The sequence below is a fragment of the Crocuta crocuta genome, unplaced genomic scaffold (assembly GCF_008692635.1).
Source record: "Crocuta crocuta isolate KB4526 unplaced genomic scaffold, BGI_CrCroc_1.0 scaffold225, whole genome shotgun sequence".
Lineage (NCBI taxonomy): Eukaryota > Metazoa > Chordata > Mammalia > Carnivora > Hyaenidae > Crocuta > Crocuta crocuta.
Window position 1 is genome coordinate 2,078,220 of NW_027530408.1, and position 7,043 is coordinate 2,085,262.

Below are 7,043 nucleotides of genomic sequence, written 5' to 3' on the forward strand. Positions count from 1 at the left end.
ATCAGAGGTGGGGTTTGGCGGTAGGCGACAGGCAAAATGATGAACTGAACAGGAATCTGAAACGCCATTCACCTGATAAATGTCTGCTGGATCTCTCTTATGCACAAGGTACCCTGCAAGGTACTATGTTCCAGGTCAGCTCCAGCGCTTTCACGGCTATGGCCTCCCACTCCTGGGCCTCAAATCGCAGAGAAAATCAGGGCGAGCCCAGGCCTACTCCTTCTGACCGAATGGATCCAAAGACCTACATTTTTCTCGGTTTTGTGGCTTTACCTCTTCCAGGCCTCTCAAGGCAGCCCTCTCTTCTCTTCTACTTTCTAGCTCTTGAACAATTCCTTCTGGGGATCTTCCCAAGTCTCCTTCCTGAAATCCTGTCTGCCCCAAGCCCTGGGCTTTTTTCTGGCTTGACTTTGTTCTCCCCCAACTCTGACCCCTACTCCTGGTCAACCTCATTTATGGCTTCAATTAGCAGGTCACTCAAGGTTTCCTTCTCCGCCCCAGGATTCTCTTCTGAGCTACAGATACAAATATCCTTAAGCACCTATGGATTCCTCTATCTCTACACTGCCCAGGCCCATGAAAAACAGTTCTGAAACTGAACGCTTTATAAATGAAATCCTCACACCCTTCTCCCCCAATGCTCCGTCTTGTAGTCTCCATCTGGATTCCACCAAGTTGCTCAAACCAGAAATAAGGGAGTCATGCCAGACCCCTTTACCCCTTCACCTTCCACATCCAGTTTCTTACAGATTCTTCTTCCATTTTTTTCAACCTCAGTTTATCTAAAATCTGTCCCTTTTCTCACTTCTGGCCTGGTCCATCAGAACAGCAGCCTAACGAGTTAGCGTCCGACCTGCAGTGAAAACCCTGTGGCTACTTCTTCATCCAAGACCTACAGGCATGATTCTTCACCTGATGTTGACAGCCACTCCGTCTGTGATCCCATTACTCTTACTCGGAATCTTCCAGTGGCTCCTATTGGATTTAGTAAGTACCCAAGGCTTTCCTGTTGACCTCCATGATCCACGGGACCTCGTCACCTGTCATCACTCTGACTTCATCGTCTGCTGTCTTCACTCCATTCCAGCCATACCGGTGTGCTGGCTGTTTTGGTTTTTCTTCTTAGCATTTACTTATTTATTAGTTATACAGAACTTATTATGTGCCGTGCTCTGCTTATTTACAAATAATGTATTCGTCTTAATGACCAACCGGTAGCTACTGTTTGCATACCATTTTACACATGAGGCAGACAGGCTAACTTCTGAGATGCCAGAAGGAGAAGCCATGCTCTTATCCTCAACCTGCAACATACTGCGTGTGTGGCCGCATTTCTCTTGCTCGGGTGTCCAGATTTCTGTCTGCTTGCTTGACTGCTGCATTCCCAACATCACAGACCCCAGGTAAGTGTCTGGCAAGAAGTCAAGTTTTAGAGTTCTGGAGGCCAAAGAGGCTGTGAAGTGACACATTAGAGTGATCTTTCCAAAGCAACCAGGAATCTCGACACCTCCCCATTCCCCAACTTTTCTTCCCACTTAGGAAGAAGTCCTAACTCCCTAGGATGGTAAAGGAGGGCTCTCACGATCTAGTCCTGTGCTGTTCAATATGGTGGCCATTGCCACGTGTGGCTGTTTAAAGTAATTAAAATGAAAAATGCAGTTTCTCAGGTGCACTAGCCACATTTCATGTGCTCAACAGCCACATGGAGCTTCTGCGTTAGACGGCACAGATCTCGTCCCTGTCTTCCTAGTTTTATCCCGACAGGCTAGACAGATACATACCCAATGCTTTAGCCACACTCAGCACAAGCGGCAGGTCACTGAAATACCCATTTCTTTTTTAGAATGCCTCTCTCAACAGGTCCATCCATTGGTGTTCCAAAGGATTGCTTGCGACATGAGTCAGGCATGAGTCCTCTGTGGAAGCTTCCCTAGTCCTACTATCTCTGGACCCTCTGTTCATTGGACTAGCGAGCTACAGTGTTACACATGGGGCTCACTTTCTCACTACACGGCAAGCCTCCCATTGGCAGGGGCAGCCTCTTGGCCTTCTGTTTCCCCAGGGACCAGTGCCTGTCACACAAGAGATGAGCAAAGCACTGTCTGCTTCACAGATGGCTGGGATGGGAGACATACAGATGAATCTGATATGGACCCAGCCCTGAAAGAATGTGTAACGCGGTAGAGGGGATATGGTAGAGGGGATAACATGTGCGCATGCCCCCAGATAGAGAGTAAAAAGTAGTAATAATGCCTACTTGACAAAAAGGTTACTATATCACAACTTTTATGAGAATTCCAATGGTTCGAACATTTAAAGTTTATTTCTTTATTTTCAGAGAGTGAATAAGGGAGCAGGGGAGGGGCACAGAGAGAGGGAGGGAGAGGATCCCAAGCAGGATCCCCGCTGCCAGCACAGAGCCCAACATGGGGCTCAAACTCATGAACCATGAGAACTTGACCTGAGCTGAAACCAAGAGTTGGATGCTTAACCAACTGAGGCACCCACACACCCCAAGAAAAATTTAAAGTTAAAAATATGCATAAAAATGTTACGATGACAGTGTACCCAATCTCAGAATATGTAAGGCTTTTTCTACAATTGACATCAATGTCTTATACCATAAATCTAAGAAAATACACCATATGGGTTTAAGACTTAGGAGTGCTTTAAAAAATCCCTTCCCAAATACACAAAGCTTGGGAAAATTACTTGTCACATACATGAAAAAGGTAATATCGCTTATATATAAAACGTTCTTCTAATAAGAGAAATATTGAATTAGAAAAATGAGCAAGGATAATTGGAAATTAACCAAATAAGAAATACAAATGGCTGATATAACGTAACTTCTTTAGTATTTAGAGAAACATAAATAAGAACAAGATTGCACCACTATCAGACTGGTGGAGATTAAAGTCTGACACTTACAGAAATTCGACCTTGGGAAATCACAAGGTAAATCCACTAAAATATGTGTAACGTTCGTGACAGTATTGGGTACAACAGCAAAGCACTGTTACTAATGTGCATGGAGGGGGTGGGGTAGATTACACATGGTCCATTACACAGTAGCACGTGATGTGACTATTAAAAGTGATGATGCCAATCTGTATTTACTGACATGGAAAGATACCCACAATATATTAAGTGAAAAATCACATCACACATACGGGAGAAGAGGGAGAATAGGACAGAAACCAAAATGTTGACAGTGGTTGGTTACTGCTAACTAGTGAGATAATGGATCATCTATTTTCTTCCCTAGGCTTGCCTTTATTTCTTAAAGGGCATATATTAATTTTATCATCAGAAAAGAAAACAGAACTATTTTCATCAAGCTACCTTTGACTGATCTCTCCAGTTTTCAGCATCAAATCCTCTTCTGTTTATCTTAAAAACCATGATACAGGAATTCCAATCTGAACATTTTTTTAAAATCGATTATTATGGGATAGCTGAACTAAGAACAAGAGGAAAGAATGTTCTAGTTAATAGCTTAAAGTCAAGGTCCTAGGGGGAAGAAAGACCTTTAATGGTTCAATGATGAGAACTGGGAGGGCATAAGAAGGGAACAGAGGAGTAGTAACAGACCTGGCTCCAGACTACAAGGAGTCTGTAGACTGGTTACAGAGAAAATTCTAATACTCACAAAATAATCAAGAGAGTAACAGAAGGCAATGTTAAATTATCCAGACTCTTGCTATAAATAGTTCAGAGAAGAGCACAATGGAGGCTAGGGAACCTGAAAAGATTCTTGGAGGAGAGAGGTATGCTTTCGATGGGAGACGAGAAAAGAACACGTTTCAAAGGAGAAGGTGCACTGTGTAGAATGATCATAGCCAACTTGGGGTGCCTGGGTGGCTCAGTTGGTTAAGCATCCAACTTCCGCTCAGGTCATGATCTCACTGCTTCAGTTCGAGCCCCGCATTGGGCTCTGTGCTGACACCTCAGAGCTGGAGCCTACTTCAGATTCTGTGTCTCCCTGTCTCTCTGCTCCTCCCCTACTTGCACTCTCTCTCTCTCTCAAAAAACAGACATTAAAAAAAATTAGAATGATCATAGCAAGCTTAGTATATGTTATTTAATCTGATGTTTGTCTTAGAACTTTTTTTTGAGATATGTGAGGATTTTGACAAAAAGGATAAATGGATATTTTTCTGACAAAATTTGTGCTTAAAGACAGAGGAAAATAGGACAGTTTATAAACTGCTGAAGTAATTACTTTTATTTAGGACAAAAGTATGGCCAAATATTATCCAGCAGTCAACAATATGGTAACTTGATCTCGAAATGTAAACTCCAATTGTATTGGTGGCTAAAAATCTTGGCACCTGAGTTTAGGAGGGCAAACTCTAATATTATGTAAAACTGCCACGTTTTTAAAAGACCTAACTTGTGTTAGACCTACCACCAGAGAGATGCATTAATTCATGATTTCAGTTAAGTAGGGCCCTCCTGAGTTGAACATTCTTTAGTGGGGAGAAGCCCATGGGGTCATGGTCCAATGTCTGTCAGTTTCTCACTGTTAGTCCTAAGGAAAACAGCGAAAACAGTATTAATCAGTTACAAAGTGACATGGCTCCCCTGGTGAAAAATGCAGCATGCTACGAAACAGACCTTAGCAAATTCTCAAATCACAGGCAAACAAAATCACAGACAAATGAAACTCCGAAGAGCTAGGCCTCCGAGTAAGAAAAGGTAAGATGACATGGTGGAAAGAACATACAAATATCACAGGATTGATTACAAGTGGACCCTGAACAATCAAGGGGGCCCAAAAACACGTGGGCAGGACTTGGAGGAATCTACGGTCCTGAGAGAGTGAGAAGCTGAAGCGAAGCACAGGATGCTGTGCCTGACGCAGTCGTGGGGAAGAAGACATCAAAATATCTCAATTCTTTCTTTAAGAAGAATGCATGTAGTTGCACTTATGATCTACATTTCCTTCGATTTTTTTTTTAATTTTATTTTTCAATAACAAGTCCTAATCAAACCTCTTCCTACTTCATACAAAATTCTCTGCAAAATTCTGGTCCCTATTTTATTTTACTTATTTATTTATCTCTTAAAATGTTTATTCATTTTTGACACAGAGGGAGAGAGCACAATCTGGGGAGGAACAGACAGAGAGAGGGAGACACAGAATCCGAAGCAGGCTTCAGGCTCTGAGCCATCAGGGGAGAGCCCGATGCGGGGCTCGAACCCACAAACCACGAGATCATGGCCTGAGCCAAAGTTGGATGATTAACCGAGAGAGCCACCGAGGTACCCCAAACTATTTTATTTTTTTAAAAATGTTTATTTGTTTATTTTGAGAGACAGAGAGAGAGAGAGAGAAAGAGAGAGGTGGGGGATGGGGAGGGGCGGAGAGAGAATCCCAAGCAGGCTCCTCGCTGACGAGTCGAAACCAAGAGTCAGATGCTTAACCAACTGAGCCTCCCAGGTGCCCCCGGTCCCTATTTTAAATGACGTTTTTTGTAGTCACACTCTTCCTGCGTCACCTCTGCAGTTTCTGAAATCTCCGACTCTGATTTTCCTCAAGTTTCAAGTCCGCATCCCGAGCTTACTGCCACCCTGCTACTGCAACTCATTTAGTCCAAGTCTGGGGTCATGATCTCTTGGCAGAAACGAATACCACCTTCCAAATTCTCCAGGCCTACAAGGGGGATCACCATGACTGGAGTTACCTGGTTCTTAACTTTGAATCCTACTTCTCTTCTACCTATTATACCATTTATTGGGTCCTGTCAATTCTTTTTCAAATGTCACATTTAGTCCACATATCTAAAAGAACCACAGCAGACATTACTACCCCCAAGATGGATTCTAGGCAGGTCCCCTACCTTCTGCTCTGCTATGAACACCACACTTCAGAAACACCTCTGTGTAAAATGCTACATTCAAACTATGATCAGCTCAAGAAAGTTCTGGAGCCTACGGGTCAACACCAAATTGCCTGGGTGGCATCTGAAACCTTAACATCCATCAACTGGTCCCATTTTACTTTATCCACTTGTTCTCTCTTCAGCCCCAGAGAACATCTCTCTGCTCTAGGAAGGTGGGGTCTCTTGTTTTCCACATGCACTCTTCTCATTCTTGCCGCTGGTCTTTACAAAGATCACTTCTAGTATGTCTTGCTGTCAGGGCTACACTGCTTTCAAAGCTCAGGTCAATACTTTTCTTTGCCAAGATTTAACCTGTTTTACTGTCTCATGTTTCCCACACTCTGATATCTTCTTTTTATTCAAGAGTAGGAGGTTTTATTTTTATTGATTTTTTTAGCTTTATTGGCTTCACACTCAACATGAGGCTTGAACTCACAACCCCAAGATCAAGAGTCACATACTCTACCAAATGAGCTAGCCAGGCGTCCCAAGTGTAGCTATTTTAAATAAACAGGCTGAATAAATATGTACAAAATATACAGCCTTAAATCAACCTTTATTCTTGTTTCTTCTCTGTAGACTATTGGCAAAAGGGTTGAGATCAGGCATTGCCATTAGATATGGAAGAATGTAAACATAGATTCAATATGTAACAAACACAAGTGATTAACCAATGTTAACATAAACAGAGAATTAAACCACTAGTACAAATTAGGATTCCATTCTATAATTCTGCTAGTGTGTCAAACTGAAAAAAACGTGTATGAAGACAAAAATAACATCAAATACAAGATAACACAAAAAATAGGATTCTTTTAAGGCCTCTCCAAGGTTGGAAAAAGTCCATTACACAAAGCAGAGCACAGTAAATGCTGCAGTGTGAAATTAAACTAGGGATTTGAGTCTCTAATTTAGAATTCTCCAATAACTTCTAGTTCATCTTCTAGCACGGAAGTTCCCGAACTCCAAAGCATCTCTTCTCTTTGCTAACAGTGATTAATGTTCTCTGAAAGCACCAGTGTTCCCTAACTGGGGTCTGGGTTCCCCTGTGAGTTCCGGGACATAGTGTAGAGAATGAGAACTGTCCCTTTAAAAGGTGGTCACGCATTACTCAACTTTGAGAAACACTGCTCTCACTATCACTTTATTGCCCAA